Source organism: Lissotriton helveticus, chromosome 6 (genome assembly GCF_964261635.1).
Source record: "Lissotriton helveticus chromosome 6, aLisHel1.1, whole genome shotgun sequence".
Lineage (NCBI taxonomy): Eukaryota > Metazoa > Chordata > Amphibia > Caudata > Salamandridae > Lissotriton > Lissotriton helveticus.
Window position 1 is genome coordinate 395763174 of NC_136067.1, and position 25047 is coordinate 395788220.

Consider the following 25047-nt stretch of genomic DNA (forward strand, 5'->3'; position numbering starts at 1 on the left):
TTATATTATGCTCTTCAGGTCTAAGATAGAGAATATTGTTGTCTGTAAACAGTTTTAATTTGGGCGTACCCTCTAATGGTGCGCTGATCTCCTTATTAGGCCTAATTCTAGTAGCAAGTGGTTCTATAAAAAAGGTAACAACACAGGGGATAGGGGAGAGCCGTGATGAGTTCCTTGATTTATATCCACCTTTCCTGCTAAGCAGGAATTTATGAAGACCTGATGCTGGGTCCCTTGATATAAATTCCATAGCATATTAGTTATTTGTATTGGGAACCCCAACCTTCTACGGGCATAGAAAAGAGCATCCCAGTTAACTAGATTGAATGCTTTTTCAGCATTGACCATCATTATTAAAACAGGTATTTGGTTGGTGTTAAAAAAATCAAGTGCCTGAACTAAAAAACAAGGGGCAGATTTATGAAGGCCTTGCGCCGCCGGTGCGTAATTTTTAACATGGGAAAAAGTGACGCACCGGCGGCGCAAGGCCTTCATAAATCTGCCCCCAAGTGTTTGATGACATATATCTTCCAGTCACAAATCCCGTCTGATCCTTGTGGATCACCTCCTTTGCTACTGGAGAAAATCGACTAACTCAAAATTTAATCAGTATTTTATAATCAACATTCAACAAGCTTATCGGCCTGTATGAGTTAACATCTTTGGGTCTCTTACCCTTTTTAAAGAAGCTGACTATGGTAGATCCTTAAAAAATAGATGGAACCTCACCTCCTGCTTTCACATATTTATAAAGCTCAAGCAAAAAGATGCTTGTTTTTCTGAAAATAATTTATAAAACTCGGTTCGAAGGCCATCATTACCTAAGGCCTTTACCCCGGGCATTGAAGCTAGAACTCATTTGATATTTGCAACTGGAATTTCAGCACTTATTTTCTCTATCAGATTATTTTTTAACTGCGATGCCTGATGTCTTCAAAATATTGACTGATCTCCTTGTTTGAAGCTGTGTATTTTGTTGCGTATAGCTTATGATAGTGGTCCAAAAAAAAGTTTTGCAATCTTTTCCTTGTCGGTAGTCAAGATCCCTGTCTCTGGTTCCTCCAATTCTGTTATTACTGCTGCCTCCTGCTTAACTCTGGTTGACCAAGGGAGCAGTTGACCCACCGTGGACTATTTATCTCTTCAAGAATAAAACATTCTCTTAACTCCTGCTTGGCTTTAATTAATTGTTCCTCAGCTACAGAGCGCTGTACATAGATCACTATTTCTATGCATTAAAGCAGTGTCAACTGCCTGATGTAATTCAGCTATATGTGCTCCCCAAGCTTTAGAAGGAGAGCCTGAAAAAACCAACACCTGCCCCCGCAGTGTGGCCTTAAAGTCCCCCAGACCGAAAAAAGCACTGCTGTGCCCTTATTCACCTGAAAGAATGTTCTAATCAATTTTTTCGTGTTCTCCACCCATTGGGGATTGGAGAGGAGGAGACGATCCATTTGCCACCTCGACTTCTCACTCTTTCTTGCCTCTATTACGATTTCTATTCTAACCAATGAATGATTTGAAAATGAGTTTGCCCCGATTTCTGAGAATATACAATAAATATAGTGAGAAATAAGAAAGAAATCAATATGAGAAGCTGACTGAAATCGGCGAGAATAGCAAGCAAATTGTGATGTTCCCCGATGGGTCCTACGCCATTGATCTATTAATTGATAATCTCACACTCACTTTGCTTGCACGCCCTCGCTGGTCTGTAGGGGGGGGATCCATCGCCTGTTGCCTGCCTTCTTTGCGGCGCTTAGCTGCCAGCATCATTACACAGCTCCAGGAGGCGCTACATAATCTGCCCCGGGTCCCACAGCGCGGGTCCTGCTCTTACTTTGCCCTCACATCCTCGCTGGTCTGGAGACTGGGGGGAAGCCATCGCCTATTGCCTGCCTTCTCTGCGGCACGTAGCCGCCAGTGTCATTACCCCACGCCCGGAGGCGCTACATATTCTGCTGCTGTCTCCCGCAGCTTGGGTCAAGCTCTCACTTTGCCTGCACACCCTCGCTGGTCTGGAGACCGGGGGAAGCCATCGCCTGATGCCTGCCTTTTCTGCAGTGCATAGCCACCAGTGTCATTACACCTCACCTAGAGGTGCTACATAATCTTCCACGAGCTCCCGCAGCACCAGTCCCGCTCTCACTTTGCCTGCACACCCTCCCTGGTCTGGAGACCAGAGGGCAGCAATCGCCTGTTGCCTGCCTTCTCTGCGGCGCGTAGCCACCAGCATCATTACAAGGCGCCAAGAGGCGCTACATAATCTGCCGTGGGCTCCCGCAGTGCGGGTCCCGCTCTCACTTTGCCTGCATGCCCTCGCTGGTCAGGAGACCGGGGGAAGCCATTGCCTGATGCCTGCCTTCTCTGCGGCGCGTAGCCGCCAGTGTCATTACACCTCGCCAGGAGGCTCTACATAATCTGCTGCGGGCTCCCGCAGCGGGGGTCCCACTCTCACTTTGCCTGCACACCCTCGCTGGTCTGGAGACCGGGGGGAAGCCATCACCTGTTGCTTGCCTTCTGTGCGGCGCGTAGCCGCTAGCGTCATTACACTACGCCAGATGCGCTGCATAATCTGCTGCAGGCTCCTGCAGCGCAGGACATGCGCAGGCGTGCCCGGGCCGTACCCGGGCTAAACCCGGGCCAAGGGCAGACCCGTCCATGCCCGTCGGAACCCGGAGGATGCTGAGCTGAGTCCCCCCTCGAACTTCAGCACAACTGACAGGTACTGTTTTATTCAATTGAAAGTATGTCGAAAAGAAGGGCCTTGGGGATAAGAACCCAGAAGGGGTAAATTCGACCCTGGACTCTTTCTTTATTAGAGCTGCAAGTGTTCTTACACATGAAATAGAGCTAATTGGAAGGTGCCTATCAATGGAGCCACGTCTTTTTCCTTTGGGGGTAACTCTTGACATATCCAACAAAGCCCTACCGACCACGCAATCATCATCAATATTGATAACATCATCAGATCTTCAACCAGGCCAACATGGGTCTAGCCTTTCAATTTCACCCACTCAGGCCACACCAAGGAGGGAGACAGAAATCTCTCACTTAACCCATTCACTGCGGCGGCTATTCCGCCGCAGTGCTAAGGGGGCGTGGCGGAAATGCGGCGTGCGCATGCTGGTGATGGAACCGCTCCGTCACCAGCGTCGGTTGCGCTGTGCTTGTGACGGAGCGGTTCCATCATGGCCCACCCCGCTCAATAGAACACTCAGCGCAGGCGCGGAATTCGCTCCGCGCATGAGCGGCGAGCGGGCCATGACGGAACCACTCCGTCATCAGCACAGCGCACCCGCAGCTGATGACGGAGCGGTTCCGTCATCAGCATGCAAAGGGTTAAATATGCCCTGAAAGGAGCTTACTCCTAAACCACCAGCTATGTGTACTAGAACAAGGTGTACTACAACCACAAAGCAGAAACTACCCAAAAACATTCATGCTACTAGAACTAAAGGCCCCGAAACTAGGGCGACAAAAATGAATACTATAACAGCAGCCGCCATAGTGGATAGTCCATCATTACCTCAAGTACCCCCAGATGAGCCCTTCTGGACTGAAGTAACCAAAAGGCAGCTATAATGGATCCTATTCTAACTAAATTGTCTCAAATTGAAAAAAGGCTGGCCGACTTTGAGTCACAGAATTGCCTGCTAATATCTCCACCCCCCCTCCTTTAAGAGATCCCATTCAGGAAATTCCTAGAGGCAGCAATTTAACTCAACTGAATAAAGGTTTGGAACTGTCCACATTTAAAACAACTCTAACTCTACCGGCTGTTAATATTTTGGCCCCACCTCTACCGCAAACAGGAATTTCCAATCCAAATATAAGATGGGACACTCAAAATCTTCAAGAGAAGAGTGAAAGGGATTTATTGCGGTAGGCACCAACTTTCCAAGAGGAATTAGGTGGACCTAAACAAGTAATAGGTTCTTCTGAGACTTACACAGGGCATCAGGCAACCAATCGTACTAATCTCTCGAGCTTCCACCAGCAGCATCTCCACTGGTATTGGTCTTGGGGAATTTACCCCCCTTCGAGAAAATCATAGTGAATCCTCAAGACAGCTAATGGACACATGTCTTCACTGGCTAACAGCCAATCTCAAGGGTTTGCAAATGAGGAGTTATCAACTGACTACTAAAATCATCATGGCCAGGAGAGTGGACTGGGTGGGCCCTACAAGTAAATCCTTTACTAGTGATTGTGTGGTTATTAATTTTAATAATCCATTTACAGGACCTTCTCTCTTAGATAACCTTTATAGATTTCCCCCAAGGATTTCGCAGATTATTTCCCTACCACTGGATCATTTTTATAAACAGAGTGTTAAGCCATATAAGGATTATAGGAACAGTAGAGTTCCAGTATTTGTAGGCCCGAAAAACAACAAAGGCTCAAATGATAGCTTAGGGTTAAGGCTGCAGAAAAGATTTACACCGCTCTCAGATTTGGAGTCGTGCGACTGACTAAATCCTCCACCAGCACCATCTGGGAGAGAATCTACTTTGGCTTTCCTGGTGTTAAAGCTACAGGCAAAACCATCAACCTCAGTAGTTATAGAGAGGCCTAGTTCAGTAGCAATTACTAATCCAAGCATTCAGGAGAGTGAAACGAGTACCGCACCACCACTGATCACTGTAGAATAAAAGTAGACACATCATGGCATCCTGGAATATAGCAGGAATAGCCTCTAAGATAGGACATCATGATTGGCAAACCCTGTGGCAATCATTGGAGATCATATTCTTTCAGGAGACTTGGGCCATAGACCCTGTCTTTTTTCCCGGGTTTCGTAGTTCTCATACCCCAGCAATTACATCCTCACCAGAGGGCCTACTGTTGTATAGTGTTTTAGGACCCTAGTGTAATTTACAGATTCATGCCCTTATATAGGTATAATTCACCTTGCCCTTACATAGGCATAGAAATCATAACCATATTTAGAAATAACCCATCCAGTCCAAATACAGGCATGGCTACTTCCACTAGTTCCAAAAAACCACACCGATTTCTTGGAAAACTCGGCTTCAGCAGTCAGGAACACCCCCTTTCTTCAATATTGATTTGTCCTAGAAATCATGGCGTTTTCAAAGAACTACCATTCCCTTAGGGTTCTTTGATGATGTTATTATGTCTGACTTTATGTCAAACCAGGTACCTTCAAGGTGTAAATATGCCCACACTTTCTGCTCTGCGGAAAATACCATCCGTTCTCTGCACTGGCTGCCTATGGTACAGATGATCTATTTTAAGACCCTGTGCCTAGCTTTCAAGATCCTCAAGCTGGCCTCTCCCCAGATCCTTGATCACCTTCTGGCGCCTTATGTGCCTACGCGCTCTTTAAGATCCTTGGGTCAAAACCTGGTGGTGGTCCCTCGGTTCAGGTTGTGCAGGGCTGGAGGTCGATCCTTGCGGGTTTTGGCTGCCAAACTGTGGAACTCTCTTCCGTCCCACATTCGTGAACTTGATGAGCTTCTGAAGTTTATGAGGGCTATTAAAACGTACTTGTTCCCTCATTCATCTTAGTTCTTTGATCTGTGCGCTGCTGTCTTTGCTCTGCTGTGTTGTGTTTGGGTACTCTCCCTGAAGTGCCGGGACGCCCCTTGGCTGGGGCAGCTGTGCGCTATAGAAGTGTTATTAACATAACATAACATAACTTGCCCTAGCAAACACACAGTGGTTTGGAGCAGTTCGACTATCTACTTACCCAACGCAGCTCACTACAGCAAGTGCCGAAGGAAGCCGACTCTCCAGCTGACGCACTGACAGAGTGGCTGCCTTTCTCTCGCTGAGTATTCCGCTCCAGTGTTTCCAAGCTCCCCTCGCGGGATGTTGGGAAAACGAGTCGTGAGACAGAGATACCAGACCTCTTTCATTCTAAACCAGGGTACGGAGCTGATTAGACCCTAAGAGAAATCTTGGATCGATTCTTGGCAAAGAAACTAAAACCTGTGCTACACCACACTTATTTATTCCCTCGTACTAGACTTAGGTTAGGTACATCGGGGTAGGCGTATTTTAGAAGCACCAGTTGAGTACTTTTAGTCTTTGTTATTTATGTATGTATTTTATGGCTTAGAAACCATACCATGCTTTTACATTATTATTTTATAATACTCTTCTTGCTGTACGCATTATACTTTACAGCCAGTATTACGATCTTAGCAGTTCATTTCTTCTGCATGAGAAAGAAGACTGTTCAATAAATACTTTTATTGAAAACGCCCATCTCTCTATTTCTCTGCACCTCTGATAAAACAAAGCATGCACGATTGACTGAGTGAAATATCTATCTATTGTTTCCAAGACTCTGAAGATACGTTTTATCTTGGGGAAACAAAGTTGTCATGTTTATGCGGTTGTCAGAAACTAATCCCTTCTGGTTTATTCGAGAACGTTTGTAGTGACCTCAGAGCTAGCTGGCACTCACAATTAAGTTTAATATATTCAATAGAGACCTAGTCGACCTAAGTCCTTCGTCACATATACAGGATATATTATTCCAATGCGCAGAGCCTATTGGGAATATAGGAACTACACTACACTATCCTCCCAGATGCTGATGTCCTAATTGTGAACTCTACACTCTATTATCTGAGGCAAGTTGTCTCTACCAATAGCCACTTTCAACTTTTCCAAATTGTTAATAGAAAAGAGGACACCTGGTTGATGAAGGTAGTCATAGACACATTGGTAATCAAGCTAGAGAAATTTTATACAGCTGAAATCAGGGGTGGTGTAAACCTGGTATGGGCGGGGGATTTCAACATCCATTTATGTAAATACAATAGGACTATGGTATGTGGACAAGAAGACCCATATGGTAACCCTCTACATTATTTCATACATAATGAGTATGGAAAATCTTTAAACGGATTACTACATAAGTGAGATTTGGGCATAATAAATGAAGAAAAAGAAGGAGAGTTAGGGAGCACTCTCAGAAGAGGGAACCAAGAGTCCTTGATAGATTTTGTTTTAGCATCAGCTTTGTCAAAAGGAACAGTGGTTCATAAGGGTACTCAATTTTCCTGCTACAGTGACCACGCCATCCTATATATCCAACTGAGCATTCTGTCTAAAGTAAAAGGCCCTCACCAGATAATGGAGGGCATGTCCCAGACCAGGAAAAATGGCTACCAACTGAAATGGTCACAGGCCCAAAAGCTAAACTTGGTCCCCGAAATTCTAGCCCAAACCAAAAATGAAATCATATTATGTCTGGAAGAAAACCCTCCGCCCACATTTTTGGGTAACTCAAGTTACGGCCCTCCTGATGAAATTAAAAGAAGCACTCCCTTGTAAAAAGGCGCAGACCAATTCCCAACCATTCGTTGGTTTGATTCAGCATGCTCTCAAGCAAAAAAAGCCCTCGTAAATGCCTTAAAAATATTCCCCAGAGACTCTTTAAAGATACGAGCTCTGAGTATTGATGATAAGCAACCGAGATTGAAAAGAGAGAAAGATTTAAGGGAACAGGCATGGGAGGACCTTGAACTTGCAGCCATTTTGGGTAGTAGTAGGGATTTTTGGAACATTGTGAATGAGCCGTATTTCAAAGACCCCAAAGATCCCTCCCTAGATTCACATGTAGATGAAGATGCATGGGTGGGACACTTTGAAAATATTTTTTGTCCCAAGTCCACCTTAATCTCTTCACCTCTCGGTTCAGTGCCTCAGTCTGGGCGAATTTTCTCTATAGAAGTGGTCAGAAAGGGGCAGGAATCATGTGCCTCCGGAAAGGCACCAGATAACCCTGGGCGTAGTTCACGTAGTAGCGCTACGTGTAGCTACGTGAAGTGCACTTCGCACTATGCGAGCTACGCGTAGTGCAATGAGCAAAATTCTGTTTGCACTGATTGTGCAGTGCCTGATGCTTGTCCACACTGTGCACTCATTGCAAACCGCATCTTGCACAGTTCAAGCAGTTATCTGCCGCTCGAGTAGATTTGTACTCGAGCTGCAGCTTTCTCAACGCAGACTGGTAGTTTCTCATCGAGTATGCTCGCGAGAATACGCGACCACTCGCAATGAGAAACCTGACCTCCCTGCGTTGAGAATCTCGCTGGGATGTTTATTTTCCACGCTTGCGATAGGCAACTTGTATTTGCTGATCGTGAACGAGGAAAAAGTCTCGCCGGGATGTTATTTGGCTCGCTCGTAGTAGCCAACTTGACATGGGGGCTGTGAGCAAGAAAAAAATGCCTGCTACGCTATGCTACGCATTTTGGCACTGTGCTACTTGCAATTCGCGTAGCGCGTAGTTGCTCAAACTATGCGAGTGTAGCGTAGTCCTATGCCCAGGGTTGGAGTAGGGCCCAATGGCATACCAATCAATCTCTCCCAGGAGAATTACGATATGTGGATCCCTTTATTAACTAATGTTTTTAATTTCATCCAGATAGAGGGCCCACCCCATCCTGGAAGCAGAGCGTAATAGTGCCAATATGCAAGAAGGGCGACAGGGGGTCCCCAATGAATTACCACCCAATTTCTCACCTTGACATCACTGCCAAGCTTATGGGACGGCTCTTGTTAGCTAGACTGGAGGATTGGGCTGAAAATAATAGCATTTTTATGAAGGCCCAATATGGTTTCCAGAAGTACATGGGGACAGTGAATCAATGCCTGAACCTTTCTCTATCCATAGGAAAATACACCAAGACAAGCAGGTAAATATATATGGCCTTTCTGGATTTCACTGCATCCTTTGATTGCATTTCACACCAGAGGCTGTGGTCTATGATGGAGGGGATGGCCATTGATCCACTGAAAATAAGATTACTCGTCAGCTGTACACCAATGCCACCTCTTGTGTATGGTATGGCAGGAATGGGTAGTGTACACGCTCCTTTAAGATAGAAAAGGGAGTGAGAAAAGGGTGCGTACTCGCCCCGTTTGATGCAGTATTATTGGCGGGAATGGTGATAGCTTTGCACTGACTAATTACAGCTGATGCACCATTCATGGCATCCCTAGATTTAAAAGTAAATTAATCAAAGTCCTTTATAATACTAGCAGGAGCAGCTAGAGCGGAGAAACACCCCACCTCCAATTTGGCATCAAAGAAGATCGAGATGGTTAACTGCTTTTCATACCTAGAAGTCTTTTCCAATAGAAATCACTCTTGGTCTTGGTCCGAGACCTACCGACTTTCATCTCTCATCTCCGCCCCCCAACAACACATCTTGGTGGCAGAGCTGAACATAAGATCTTTAGCAAAACACTACTTGGAAGTACACGACCTGGTCAAAGAATATTCCCTTGCCATCTTGTTCCTCACAGAGACGTGGATGCTAAAGGACATGAACTCAATAGCCAACCTGGCTACCCCCATAGGATATTCTATCCACCTGATAAATAGACAAACTAGGGGGAGGCATTGCGGTGATGACTAAATCCCATTATGCTTGCACTTCACCTTATCTGGAATCCTGATTTATAGACCCCCAGGGCAGGATAGTAGATTTGTTAATGCCCTCTTGGAGACAGTTTGCTCCCTGGTAATAGGGACCTCCAATTTTAACATATTTGGAGACCTTATCATTCATTTCGATCACAGCACTGATAACAAGGTGGGCGGCCTGCTTCCCGATCTAGCCGCCTTCCAACTGTGTCAGCTAGTGCAGGGCCCGACCCATCAAGGAGTTCATCTCTTAGACCCTATCTTTACCAACTTAGAGGAAGCTACTGCAAAACGGCCAATTCCTATGACCTGGACTGACCATATGCTGGTGACTATGTTCTTACCTATTCACGATACAGCTAAATCGGGCATGGCCCAGAGGGTGCGTAAGCACCCCTGGAAGAAGCTACCACTCGAGGACTTCCATACTCTACTCAAAACCAATCCCCCTACGGATAGTGGAAACGTCGAACAGGGGTATGAAAATGTTTGTAGCTGGCTAAACCAGGCTTTGGACATACTGATTCGTGCGAACTGGATTAGAGCGCGCTCTCAGGCGTCCAGCCGGTGGTTTAGTAAGGAGCTCGCTGCTCTTAAAAAAGAATGTAAAGTTGCTGAGCGTAAATGGAGAAAGGCCTACGCCCCGGAGTTAAAAATCCTATATGTCCGTGCACAAAAACACTACCATAGACATATCTGCAGGTCCCGTGTGGCATACTGCGCCAAGGAGATTAACAACAGTCAGAATCCCTCTAAGTTCATCTTCAAAATTCTTAAAGAGCTGAGTGCCAAGAAAGCGGTGGAGGAGACAACCGCCTCCCAGGCACTATGCGAGAATTTGGCTTCCATTTTCATAGATAAAGTCCGTAAAATCTACAACTCATTCCCAGCCACACCTACCCTTATCCCTTCCAATAATATGCCTACCCACAAACTTATGATCATACCTGAGCTGGGGTATGCAGAATTTCTTAAACTCTGCAGTAAAATTAAATCAGGCTCCCCGGCAGACCCGTTGAAACCTGCACAATTCAGAGAAGCAGATACTTTGCTGCTCAACCCCCTAAGAAATATTATAAACTCCTCATTCGCAACTGCTACAATACCCACCAGATGGAAGCAGGCATGGGTGTCCCCCATTATCAAAAAACCTACCATGGATCTCACCAGGCGAGAGAGCTTCAGGCCTATCTCGCTGCTACCATGTCAACACCACCCTGACTAAGTTCCTCTGTGCCAATAATATCTTGGACAATTCCCAGCACGGTTTCCGTGTAGGCCACAGCACAGAAACCGCACTTCTTAGTGTAACGGAACATCTTCGGGCCATTTTAGATTCCGGGCAGACGGCAGCACTGATCTTATTAGATCTCACTGCTGCCTTCGATACGGTCTCGCATGAGGTCCTGCTGTACCGACTGGAGGAGGCAGGGATTTCAGGACTGGCCCTGGCTTGGTTTAAAGCTTTCCTGACGGACAGATCCTTTCGGGTCTCCACCCTGCCTTTTCTGTCTAAAGAACGATTAATTGAGAAGGGTGTGCCCCAGGGGTCCACTGGCTGAGATCGCTAAACTATGGGAACTGTCTATAGTCTCATACGCTGACGACAGTCAGCTAGTGGTGATGCTGAGTGATGAGTCCGGGGTGAACGCGCATAACTTTAGGCAGGGTCTCACTGCAGTAACTACCTGGATAACAGCTAACTACCTTCAGCTTAATGCTGACAAAACGGAAGTGCTCTTAGTAGGGAACGAGGCCTCAGCCTGGGGTGATAAATGGTGGCCGGATATTCTTGGCAACCCCCCTGAGCCTAAAAGTGAAGTAAAGAATCTTGGAGTCTGGATTGACTCTTCACTGAACTTTATCTACCACACTAAAAAAGTTGCCGCCACATGCTTTGGAATTCTCCGAAATCTTAAGCCAGTATTGAAATTCTTTGACCCCCCCACGCGTCAGCTCGTGGTTCAGTCCGCCATCCTCTCGCGGCTGGACTATGCAATCTCCCTGCTTTTAGGGGCCAACCAGGCGGAGACGAGACGACTGCAACATGTGCAGAATGCTGCAGCTCGAGTCCTGACTGGGCTTCCGCGCTCCCAGTCAGTGGCCAGCACCCTCTCCAAACTCCACTGGCTCTTGGTGGAGAGGAGGATTCAATTCAAGACCTTATGCCTTGCTTTTAAAATCCTGAAAACTGCGTCCCCACCTATGCTTTGCCCCCTTCTGACCAAGTATACTCCTCGGCAAACCCTCCGATCGGAAGGTCAGAACCTGGCAACGGTTCCCCGAATTAAGCGTGCCCGGATGGGAGGACGTTCCTTCCGATATATGGCCGTTAAACTCTGGAACGCCTTACCGCCCCAGATACGTGAACTGAATGACCTCCTGGCCTTCAGAAAAGCAATTAAAACACATCTCTTCTGTTGATTGCGGTGCTATGTTGTTCCTTCCCGTTCAATTACTGCGTCTGTCTTCTTCCTTCTTCTTGATGAGCACCGGGACGCCCCTTCGCTGGGGCAGCCGTGCGCTATATAAGAATTTATAACATAACATACCATAACTTGGTGGCAGCAAGAGCACAGAGTATGGAAAGGTGTCTCCAAGGCATTAAAAGATTTGATCTACTCATCGAAAACCAAGTGTGCTATAACATGCGGGTCGGGAGTCTGGGGGATGGCAAATGTTGAACATCTTCAGCAACTGGAAGACACCTTTTTCAAAAACCGGGTATCTCTACCCCAATCTGCCTCCAACCATATTTTACATTTAGAACTGGGGTTACCAAACTTGAGCGACTGCATTAGACTGGCACCACTATTATTGTGGTTTTCGATCTGGCGGAGGTCTAATGTAGATCTGACTCAGTGTATTATTAAGGACTGCTGTAAACTGGAACATTATAAGAAGATTGGTTGACTAAACTATGTGGAGACGCAACTCGTTGCATTAGGGCTAGGCAAATTATTCCAGGACCCTGAAACCTGTAGAAAGATTATGAAGAAAAGGTTAACTGAGCTATTCTTGCCGAGAGCAAGGGGTGCCCGAAGAGAAAAAAATTGCACTCAAAAATCCTCTATGGACTATGATTTAGTTCCACCTAGATTGGAGAAGGTTTTTGTCACCTCACGTCTATTAATATTAGGGTACCCGGAAAAAATATAAAAAAATTTAGATTTGCCAACTTGCCCATGCAATAATTATTCCCCTCAGTCAGATCTTCATTTAATATTATACTGTATGTTCTACACTGCAGAAAGGAAAACATTAATTCTTTAAATTTTGAGGTACTAAAATTTAAAACAATGCAGGGTGACCATGTATTTTTTAAAGACCCTCCGGGACCCATTTGTATGTTTTTCCCTAGCTTTTTTTTATGGGCATGCATTAGAAGGAGAAAGACAGGTTTGCAGTCTAACAAGTACAAATGAAGATAGAAGTGGTTTATCTCTATAACATGGGCTTTACTTGCTAGTAAGAGATTCATATTATTTGAACCATTAATATAGTATTTTAACATTTTATTGGGTTTTATAAAATGGCCTGAACTTGATAAACTTTGGCCGATTGGACTCAAATTTTTAACTTTGTATATATGGTCATATTATATGTTTTGTAGTTTTAGAATTTTTTTTTACTTTGATGACTTGTGTAATCAAGTTCGCATAAAGTTGTATTTGATTTGATAATACTGTTTTATAAAATCTATTACTTTTTTAGTCAATCAGGCAGATGCATCAAGCAAAATACCTCCCGGTAAAATACCAAATCGGTAAAACAGCCCGATACCGACCGCCAAACCCCTAAATGCAATGCATCAACACAAATCGGTAAATAATAAAGAATCGCTAAAAAAAAATCCTCGGTAAATTACCAAATCGGTATCCAGGCATTCGGTAATAACGAAAACCAAAGCAGGACCCGGTAATACCGAATCGCTAATAAAGAATCGCAACAGAATGCATCAAAAATCGCTAATACCGAAAACCTCAAAAATCGCTATTTAGCATGAGCAAAATAAGGGGAATCTCAAACTGGAGGTAAAGTTATTCTAATGAAGAAAAAAAATAAAAAATTACCTGACAGGTGCTGACAATCAGTAACCCTTTAAAAATGACCCTGGAAACCCTGTTGGTCAACCAAAATGGCTGCCCCCTACGTGCTTGCTCGGAGAAGGAGAATCAATGCCCTGGCCCAGCGAAGGAGAATGATCCAGGATAGGGTCTTCAAGGTGCGCATCACATTGCTTGGGCAAACAGAGGAGCATGTGTACGATAAGTACAGACTCAGCCCTGCCATGATAATGCGTGTAATAGCAGATCTGGAACCACAACTCCAGCACCAGACCCTTAGGACCCACGCAATACCAGCCCATGTCCAGGTCCTATGCAGCCTGCACCTGCTGGCATCTGGAAGCTTCCAGGGGGTAATAGCAGAAGCCGGGGGTGTGTCGCAAAGCGCACTATCACGCTCCTTCCACAGGTTCCTGGACACCATGCTAGCATCGATACATCGCCACATCACCTTCCCCACTACCCCCCAACAGTTGAACCGCACCAAGCGTGAGTTCTACCAGGTGGCACAATTCCCCCATGTGATAGGGTGTGTCGACTGCACCCATGTCCACATCTGTCCTCCCTCAGCCACCGAATACATCTACCACAACCGGAAGTCATACCATTCCATTAATGTGCAGGTCGTGTGCAATGCCAAGCACATCATTACGGACTTCGTAGCCCAATTCCCAGGGAGCACACACGACGCATACATCTTCCGTCACAGTGGCATCCACAGGCGCCTGATCAACGGTGAATTTGGAGTTGGACACCTACTAGGCACGTATTGATGCAACACCATTTAATCCATCCCCACATGTACCATAGCATTCATGCCGCTAACCATTCTCTCCCCATCCTGCAGATGACAGCGCTTAGGCCTTGCGTGAGTATCTACTCACTCCCTACCTCAACCCAGCAACACCACAAGAGCAGCGCTACAACAGAGCAAACATCAGCACAAGGAAGGTTGTAGAGTGCACATTTGGCATCCTCAAGAGTCGCTTCAGAATATTGCACAAGACAGGAGGTGCATTGCAGTACGACCTTATGACCTGCTGCAAGATCATAGCTGTCTGTGCCATCCTGCATAACATCGCAACAAGAAGGAGGATACCCATAGAGGTGTACGGTGAGGATGAGCTACGTGCACAGCAACCCCCCCCAACACCGACAGGCACATGTGCCCAACACAGCAGAAGGGCAAAGGAGGCGGACATACATCACACTCCATCACTTCTGAGACAGGTAAGAAAGAGCCATGACAGGATGATGTGCATTGCAAGGGTTTAATGCCCATTAACACCTGACCAGTGCTGATAAATGTAACAGAAACATGACGCAGCGTAAATGAAAACTAAAGAAAAAATGTCCATTGACAACAGAGGTGCTGTATGTGGCACTACAGTTGACCCATGGTTACCTCACCATGGCCAGGGAGCCATTGCATCATGGCTATTTACGTTTGCCACAGACACCCAGCCTTCTGTCTCGTGACTCCTCAACATCTCCATGATCACTCACAGTGGCTGGTGCACTGCGCGCGCTGCGCCTCCTCTCGCTCGTCTCAGGCATGGTGACGCTGCTCACACTGGAGGCTGCCTCACTCGCCTCATCCCCTCCCGCACTGCTGATACTGGCAGTTCCAGACTGAAGGTGCTCCACTGCAGTGATCATTCTCTCAAGTGTACTTGCCATATCCGCACAATAATGGCCCATGTCCACCTGCAGGGACACCGATCTGCGGGCTACCACAGCTGTGCTGTTGCACAGCTTCTTGATGGCCTTAATTGTGGCATTGGTACTGAGTGAGTACTGCTCATGTCTCCTGCGCTCCCTCCGTTGGCCTGAAACAACAGCACGTGTTAGTTCCTGTAGGCATGCCTTAATGTCATTGTTGCCCTCTGCAACGGCTGTGGTGGAGCTCTCGCACTGCGTCAGTCATTGCAGTAAATCTGTAGGACATCCTTCCCATGCTAATCTTCATTGCACCCATGCGTTTTGCCTGCAGGAGCTGAACACGCAGCATCCTGCTCTCCACGACTCCATACACATCTGCAGGATCTGCTGTTGTCGCTGCAGCCCTACCCAGGGATCCTGCCCGCTGTCTAGCTCGCAGACGTGCTGATGTTCGTGCGGGTGGGGTGACGACAGCCTGCTGCTGTACATTTGTGGCTGCTGGCCTCAGCTCCGTCTCCATCTCCTGCAGGGAGGGGACATTTGCCCTGCGGCTATGTGTGCTTGGCAGTACTTGTGGAGGTGGAGGTGGTATTGCTGTCTGCGGTGGTGGTGTTGGTGTTGCTGTCCGCGGTGCTGGTGGTGGTGTTGCTGTCCACGGTGGCGGTGGTGGTGGGTTCTTGTCGGCGGTGCTGGTGGTGGTGTTGATGTTTGCGGAGGTGGTGAAGGGGAAGGACTGCCTTCCTGTTCCAGCGTGTTCTCCGCATCAGTCACCACTGGGGTCTCACAGATGACTAGGCGGGAACTGTCATCTGATTCCATGGGGGAGGCATCTGTGTGTGAAACAGAGCATTGTTATGATTTTGTAGATATTGTAAGTTTATGCTTTAGTCATCTACATAAAGGACATATGGGAACTGATATTTGGACCTCGACTGGTGTTTTCATGTCATGCACCTCAGGGGTCAGACAGGAACCCTTTCATGTTATGACTACAACTCCCATGAAGCATCACTCTGTTGAGGGATTGTGCTTTAGGCACGGCTACTTGTGCACTGTGTTTGGCTTGGGGAAATGGGCAGGGGTAGACAAGACGCTGCATATCTGCGCTGGCATGCATCTTACCTTGTCCGCCTTCCGCAGAACCTGAGGTGTCCAGTTGGGTGACCCCCACAACAGCCTCCGGTTCGATGGTCGACTCCACAAGGTCCTCGAGGGCTGTGTTCGGTGTCACATTTGAGGAGCCACCACCTGTGCCAGCCGCATCCTTCACCCTTTCCACGATCTTCTCCTTAGCCCTTTGGCGGAGGTCGTACCACCGTTTTTTAAGGTCCTCGATGCTGCGGTGTGTGACTCCCACAGCATTCACACTGTCCTTGATGCGCAGCCACATCCTGCGCTTCTCTGCCTCTGGCACCTTCAAGGACAGTCTGCCAAACAGTTTTTCATGCCTGCTGCTGACACCCTCTATCAGAATCTCCAGTTCCTTGTCAGAAAACTTGCGTTTTCTCTTCCTGGTGTTGTCCTTTGGGTGCCTCTTTCTCCATGATGCACTCCTGTGCAGGTCCTGGTCACTGCTGGCTGTGTATTGCTCCTCTGCTACTGTGCTCTGCCTCCTCCTCTGAGCTCCTCAGGGCACCGAGTGAATCATGGGCTGAGCTGCTTCCTGGTTGTGACTTCATCAGCCTGCTTCCGGAGCGCCGCGTATTTTTGCCGGTTTCGCTAATACCGAATTCGCAGATACCGATTCGGTATTTGCTATTTCGCTATTTGCGGATTCGGTATCTCGCAGTCATCTCACAAGGTTTTACCGATTTTTAACTAATCGGTAATTTTTAGCGATTTTATTGATGCATCGCGGTTTGCATGTCCTTATTAGCGATTCCTTATTTTTCGCTAATAACGACTACGAATACCGATTTTTGATGCATCTGCCAGATTGTCTTTAATTGTTTTTTGTTTTATTAGAAGTATCCCTTTTCAAATCTTGAATAAAGTTAAAATCACCCCCTAGAATTATAGGACCCGCTACCCCTCTGACCAACTCATTAATCTTCATGATTACTTTAGGATCACCTTCGAGTTTACAAAATTGAAAAACATCCCATTCACCCCTGCAGTAACCTAGATCCACCTCCCTTGGGGGTCTCTCAAAACTTGAGAAATCTCCAATCAATCCCTTGCCCAAAGCAAATAGCTACCCCCTTATTGCTAACCCAGCAGAGGCAAAAAACACCTTTATAATATTATTTGGGACTAAAAGGTTTGTTTTTAGATGAGTTTCCTAAAGATATAAAATTTGAGGAGAAAGGGAAGTTAACCTTCTAATCAAACCACCATATTTTTGCTTATTGGACACTCCATTTACGTTGACCGAAATTATCCATGCTTTAAGGGCCATCTCACCTCAAAGGTATGAACAGTACACAACATTTTGAAATTGAAGCTTCTCCATAACAAAAGAGAAGATTTTTTTTTTTTTACTCTGCGTTCTTGTTGCTTTCTCCCTATACTTCTGCTCTTTTCCCACTATTGCTCCTAAGCATTACCCCCTCCCATGCTCCCCACACCATCCCAGACCCTCATCAACCCCTGTATCCCTCCCAGCCCCTGGCAATTGGGAAATTGCTACCTTTCCCTTGCCTCCCTCCCGTGGTTGACACCTATAGTGGGTGCCATGGTGTTGCTCCCTCAGTGAACTGTCCCTTCTGCCTAATCCCATCAAATCAAAAAGCCAATTCAAAGAATGTTAGATTTGGGGGTCTCTAGTTGGCACAGGTAGGTACTTGTGACAAATAGGGACCCTTGCCTCTAGTCAGGGTAAGGGGGTACACACCTAAAATAACCCCTGCTCACCCCCTTGGTAGCTTGGCATGAGTAGACAGGCTTATCTCGGAGGCAGTATATAAAGCATTTGTGAACATAGTAATCAAGTGACAACACTACAGATGGACATCACACAGTTGTATATTAAAAATAAGTATTCTTTATATAGATTTAACACAAGACCACAAACGACAAAAAGTCCACAATACTATACTCAAAATGATAGGATTAGCTTAGTTCTCTTTAGAGTCTAAGTACCTTAAGATGCGACACGCAGGGCAACAAAAGTGTTGCAGGAAAGGTGATGCGGTAGTCCCTTACACACAAGGACGGTGATGCGTTGAAGATCTGGTGCAAAGAAACAAAGATGGTGCTTTCTCCTTGATTTGACACACTTACCCGTGATGTGGCGGCATCTGCTGCGACTTCAATCCTCTCTCCTGGCGATGCGAGTTGCTTCCACAACGATGCAAGCAGCAACAGGCCCTGCAACACTTTTACCGGTGATGCAGCGGCGTCTTCTCTGGCGATGAGCCATGACAGGCCCTGCGACACACTTCTCGGAGATGCGGCGACGTATGATGAGAGGTCGATCATCTTCTCCTGCGACACGCTTCCTGGTGATGTGGTGGCGTCTGCTGCGACGTCAATCCTCTTCTCCGGCGATGCAAGGCGCTTCGTGTTGTGAAGCGGCAGCGGCAGTTCGGAGACACACTTCCTGTTCTTGAGTTGCGCTTCCAACTCCTTGCGACACGCGAGTCCTTAAAAAGTCCAGCACAACTGCAGGCACTTCAAGAAAACTCTTGGGGAGCAGGTGGGTGAAGTCTGTTGTCCCTGAGACTTCAGCAGGAGGGAAGCTCTGTTCGAAGCCCTTGGAGATCCTTAAATGTTAATGAAAAGTACACAAAGTTCCTTTCTCCTTTCTTTGGCAACCACTGCAGACCAATCCCCCAAGTAGCACTTCAGCTTAGGGATAGTCGCTCCTCAGTATCTCTGGTTCCACTCCTCAGCAAAGGTTTCTTCTTGTTATCCAAAAGTGATCTAAATTCTTGGGATTAGGGTCCTAATACTTATACCCCAAAATCCTTTGTCCTCTGGGGGCCTTTGCCTAGTCCAAACCAGTTCTGTTCAGTCCTGGAGCACTCTGTTTACATGACTCCTTCTTTCCTTTCACAGTGCAGGGCAGAGACATCTTTTGGAATAAAACCAGGTTTTTTATTTCTGACCCATTGACCAATGGACAAATTTACATCATGAGTATTATGTTTTTTATCATATATTTTTTGTATTCATCGTGTTTATATTGTAAATTTTCCATGACCTCTGCAGATGACCAACTGACCTCACCAAGAGTTTTAATCCATCCAGGAACCAATTTGGATCTGGCTTTCCTTCCTCTCATGAGTTTGAAAGGAGAGAATTTAGTAGCATCAGAAGTCGAAAACCCTATAAGACCAAAGAGTTTTGAACACTTGGATCTCCCAGGGAACATTGTTTTTAAAGGCCGATTGAATAGCACCTTTTAACACTCTGTTGTACCTTTCAGTTAATCTATTTCTGCTAGGATTGTATAAAGAAGTGGTTTTATGGGCAATACCACACTTAGACAAATAACAGGTCATATTTTCAGAAGTAAATTGTACTCCGTTGTCGCTAATAATTAAAGCAGGAGTCCCTTTGTTGAGAAATACTTCATAAAAAAACTTTATTACAGTACTAGTATCTAGGGGCCATATTATCAGGAAAGGGCGATACATTATCGCCGCTTTTATCGGCAGGAAACTGCCGATAAAGAGGCGATAATGGGCTTGATAATATGCCCTTGTGAATTCCCATAAAAGCCAAGGTTATGGTGTTAACCTGGGCTTCTATAGGAATTCACAAAGGCATATTTTCAAGCCCATTATCGCCGCTTTACCAGCAGTATCCTGCCGATAAAAGTGGCGATAATGTATCTCTCTTTCTTTATGATTTTAACTACTGGCCATTTTGAGAACATGTCCATTATGGAAATTATATATTTTCCTGAACTACCTATAGGACCAATAATGTCCACTGCAACTTTCTGCCAGGGATACTCTGGACACATGAAATCACTCATGGGTGGCTTTAAGTTTTAAGAGATTTGTCAGCTGAAGCACATAATTCACATTCTCTAACTACTCTCTACAGTTCGATGTCTATACCTGGCCACCAAAACTTACTTTTAATAATGGATTTAGTTTTATAAATTCCAAGATGACCGTCGGGACATAAAGCTATTATCTTATTTCTGAGACTTAATGGTGCAACCAACTTATCTCCTCTAACAAGAGTCCTATCTAGACAAGCCTGTTAATTTCTGACCTCCCAAAAAGCTTTTAGATCTTTTATTTCAATTTTGCGTGTCCAACAAGAATTTACAAATTCTAAAATGTTCCTTTGTCAAAATCTTCATTCCACTCAGACCTTTGAATAGAATCTACACCATGGTCCCATAAGCAAGCAACCTGAACATCATCCATAAGGTCATCCTGATTTTCAACTAACTGTGTAGAAAACCTTGAGAGAAAGTCAGCAATAGCATTGTCTTTACCAGGAATATAATCTACTTTTTTAAATATAGTCTAAAAGTCTCACCAATATTCTCGCTAATCTGGCAGTAACGTTGAGCATACCAACATTGGATAAGACCTTAACCAGGCGTTTATGATCATATTTGATAATTACATCCTTGCCCCAAACAAAGGTTCTAAAATGCTCCAGAGACCAAGCACAGGCAAGCGCCTCACGTTTAATAACTGCATATTTACATTCAGCAGGGGACAAAGATCTTGAAGCGTAAGCCGCAAAATGCTCTTTTCCATTATCATCAAGTTGAGACAAAACAGCACCAATTCCTGTGGCACTTGCATCAGTAGTAAAGAGATTTTTACCACAAGGACCAAAACCCTGAAGAGCAGGAGCTTGAGCAATAGCATTTTTTATGTCATCAAATTCTTCTTAGCAAGAATTGCACCACACAAATTCAGTTTTAGTTTTAAGGATTTGTCTAATGTGAAAGGTAATACCTATTTGTAACTACTAGGCTTTAGTAGGCATGGAGAGGCGCTGAGAGTCTTAACAACGGACACATCGCTACTAATAGTAACTGCAGTAGCCACATTTTTGGGCTGGACCTGGTCTATTCGTGCAAGGGTGCTTTCTTAGAGCTGCCTAATGATCTTTTTCCTTAATGTCACCCTGTATCCCATTATCTACAATGAACTGGAGTTACGAAATATCTGAGGATTATCATTGAATTTATGGGGTTGTGTATCTTTTTACTAATTTTTAAAAGAGCCACTTATGCGGCAGTTATATGAGGTTTAATATTTTCATAAATTGTTTTTAAGAGTTATAATATTTATAGATTTTAAATTGTGTGTAATTGTATGTTGTGCTTTTATGATAAAACTGTTGAATAAAGCTATTTGAAATTGAAAGGTTCTACTTGAGAAATGGTTTATGAATTTGGAGAAAAATTCCTTCATGCTAAGAAAAGATTTGACGTCATCTTTACTCTTTGGGTTAGGTGCGTCAGTTATAGAAAAACTAGCTTAGCTTTGGGACGAATTACCTCTGCACTAATTTCATGTTCCAAATAGTTTACACTAGAAGCAGAAAATTTACACTTAGAATACTCAACAGGTAAACCAAATTTGTTTAACAAGGAAAGTACATGGACAAGTTTAGCTTCATGATCAGCATTATTTTTCCCCATAACTAAAATATCATCTTGAAATATAATGACCAAAGATGTTGTGCATAAGGCGCTGGAATACAGGGACACCTGAGGCCACGCCAAATGGCATCCTAGTGTATCTGAAACACCCAATATGAGACACAAATGCAGTGAGATCTTTGCTAGAGTCTGAAAGGGGAATTTGGTGATACGCCTGGGACAAATCTATGGTTGAAAAAACTTGCATACTTCTAGTTTTAGAAATCATCTTGTTGATTTTAGGAAGGGGAAATTAATCAACTTGATTATTAGCATTTAAATGGCATAAATCAATGCAGAGCCTAATTTTTTCATTGGCCTTCCTAGCTGCTACCAATGGAGATATCCATTGAGAACTCTCAATTGGCTCAATAATACCAGCATTGGACAATCTATTCAGCTCATTAGCTACTTCCTCCCTGACTGCAAAAGGAATATTTCTTATCTTGTGTATTTTAGAAACAGCATCTTGTTTCAACTGGATGCAATGTTCAAAACCATCAATCTTGCCTAGAGTCCCTGAAAATACATTTGGAAAATCATTGCATAGACTTTTCCCTAAAGAATCACCTTCATCTAAAATTAAAACGTGTTCAATCCCATTGGGATCTAAAATGATGTTAAGTTTATTTTGATCTTTCCAACCCAGGACAGATGGTCCCTTCTTTGATACATACATTTTGCAAAGAGCACTTCTGTGCTTGAATCTGAACTGAAGTTTCCTAAAACCTAATAATTCAATGGGATCTCCATTAAAGCTGGAGATATATTAGGAGTTAACAAATCAGAACCAATTTTGTTGATAAATTTATCAAAACAAACAGACTCATTAATAATCGTAAAAGGAGAACCTGAATCAGTGGCAATGTGACGCTTACTCCACCCATAAGCATAGAGCACATGGGCTTGTTTGACTGTTTAATACTTGAAATATTTAGTACAACTCTACCCCCAGATGTAGATACATCACATTTATCCTCATCACTGTCATCATCATTAGAGTTAAATTCCCTTTCTGCAATGCATTTGACTCTACTGGGATTTTTATCATGACACACTTTGCTGAAGAGACCAACCCTTCCACAAATTGAACAACGTCTTTTAATTGCAGGACATTTTTTGTCGTTGGCTAGGTGGTTTTTACTGTCACACCTGTAACAACATAGTTCCTTTTAATTAGAGGTATTTGTTTGCTACTGGTTTTGTTAGTGAAATTGCTTTTGGTTCTGTTAGATAAAACTTTAGCCACAGTCTCTGTAGAGGCCGTCTCTTGTTGAGAAACCTCAGATCCTTTGAGTGCCTCGCACATCTTCCAGACAGTTCACCTTTACGGGCTACAGCAAGAACATCTTAAAGGGGATTATCTCCATTAACCCAAAGTCTATTCTGAACAGTAGAATCATAAGAATGCATAACAATTTGGTCCCTTATTAATTCTTCTTCAATTACACCAAACCTATGATCTATGGCCAGTTTTTAAAGAGCCATAGCATAGTCATCAATAGATTCATTTTTGAGTTGTTTTCTCTGAAAGAATTTAAAACGTGTAACTCCAATGCATACTTTGGGAGAAAAATAATTATCTAAATGCTTAATAGCTTGGTTGAAAACATTCTCATCACCTCCAGCAGAATCTTTATTCAACTTGTTTTAAATTCCTAATCCTTCTGGACCTAGACTGTGCATTAATAAACCTTCGTTCCTTTCATCAGATAACTTATTAGTATGGTCAATAGTAAAAAGGTAATTAATGAAATATTCTTTCCACTGCATCCAGGGAACAGGTGGATCACCAGGAATACAAAGGAACTATTTTGGTGGATGTTCTGTGATGTTGGTAAGTGGAGTAGACATCCTAAACAATTAATTGCTAAAGTGAACACATATGAGGATATAAGAATGCTGGGAATACAATTTAAAATATAGAGAGTCACACCTAGAAACCTGTGTGAATCAGCGACGAGAATCACACCCAGAAAGCTGTGTGAATCAGCGTAGAGAGTTTATATAGTTGAAGGTTGACAGTTGGAATGAAAAGAATCAATGTTGAGAATCATACCCAGAAAGCTGTGTGAATCAGCGTAGAAGGTTTATATAGTTTAAGGTTGACAGTTGGAATGAAAAGTCTCACCTTTTGAATTGAAGTACTTATGATTCACCACCATTCACCACAAGGGCTGTGAAAGTACAGCTAATTGCACGGAGTATTGGAGATGGCAACAAAAGATGAGGGTTCATTTTAGTAATACCTCGGGGTTGTGGGTGCGCAGTGAAAGTTAAGAGTGCACTGCACCTCCGTCGTACCGGCAATGTTCACTGTAATAATAATCAAAAATGCGCTGACAACACAGTATTTCGTGTATTCAGCAGCGATTGGTGAGAGGATGGTGATGTTGTCCAACTTCAAATCAGGATACACTGCTCCGGAGAGAAGGCAGGGTAAACCAGAGTAGAACCAATCAGTACCGTCGGCGGTTGGAAAGCAAATCTCGAATAAATCCGGAAATAGTAGGAATGACGCGTAGGCTCTCTTTTTGTCTGGCAGGATAGTCACCAAAATACGTGTAGTGAAAACTGACATGTAAAGCAAATATAAACTTCAATTTATTTTCAAAGGAAAATCCAGACGAAGACGAGGCAGCTTCCAGGTACAGATTCAATCTCATCTGACCGGTAAGACCGCTAACCGTCTCGCATGCAAACGTACATTTTCTGAATCATATCAAGCCTACTCGCATGCATAAGCGCACGCCGAGGTAATTTAATTAACAACATACTTCCCGTTCCTTGTGAAGGCCTGGAGAGCTTCACGAGCAATGGAACGGATAACACTACAGCAGCTCTTTTAGTTGTTACACATACACAGTGCAATTCACAATGGCGAATATTATGTGCTATTTAAGTGCCACTTGCTCTCACATACATTTTACTTATAACTATCATTAATGAAGTAACACCATCTTATCTTCACAATTCCTCATTTAACATCTTTTCAAGTATTGTCCTGGTTAAGATGGGACAATAAAGTGATCTTCCCATGAGCAACCATTTAGGTATGACCATCTACTCAAAAATTGTAATTAATATCAAAAATCAACAGTGAGCAATGCCAAGCTTCATACGAACAGTTGACTGGCAAAAGCCCCCACACACTCCAAGTAATTATTGAATGGAATCAAGAAAGAAGTTTCACATAGAAGTGTCTTGTGTTTCTCTTAATAGCTAAATACAATAGCAAGTGCAGCTGCTGCATGCAAAGCCAAAATTACAAGTGGACATGCTGAAATATTTTGATTTTTATTCTTCACCTTGTGTGGATGTCTGAAATCTCCATATAT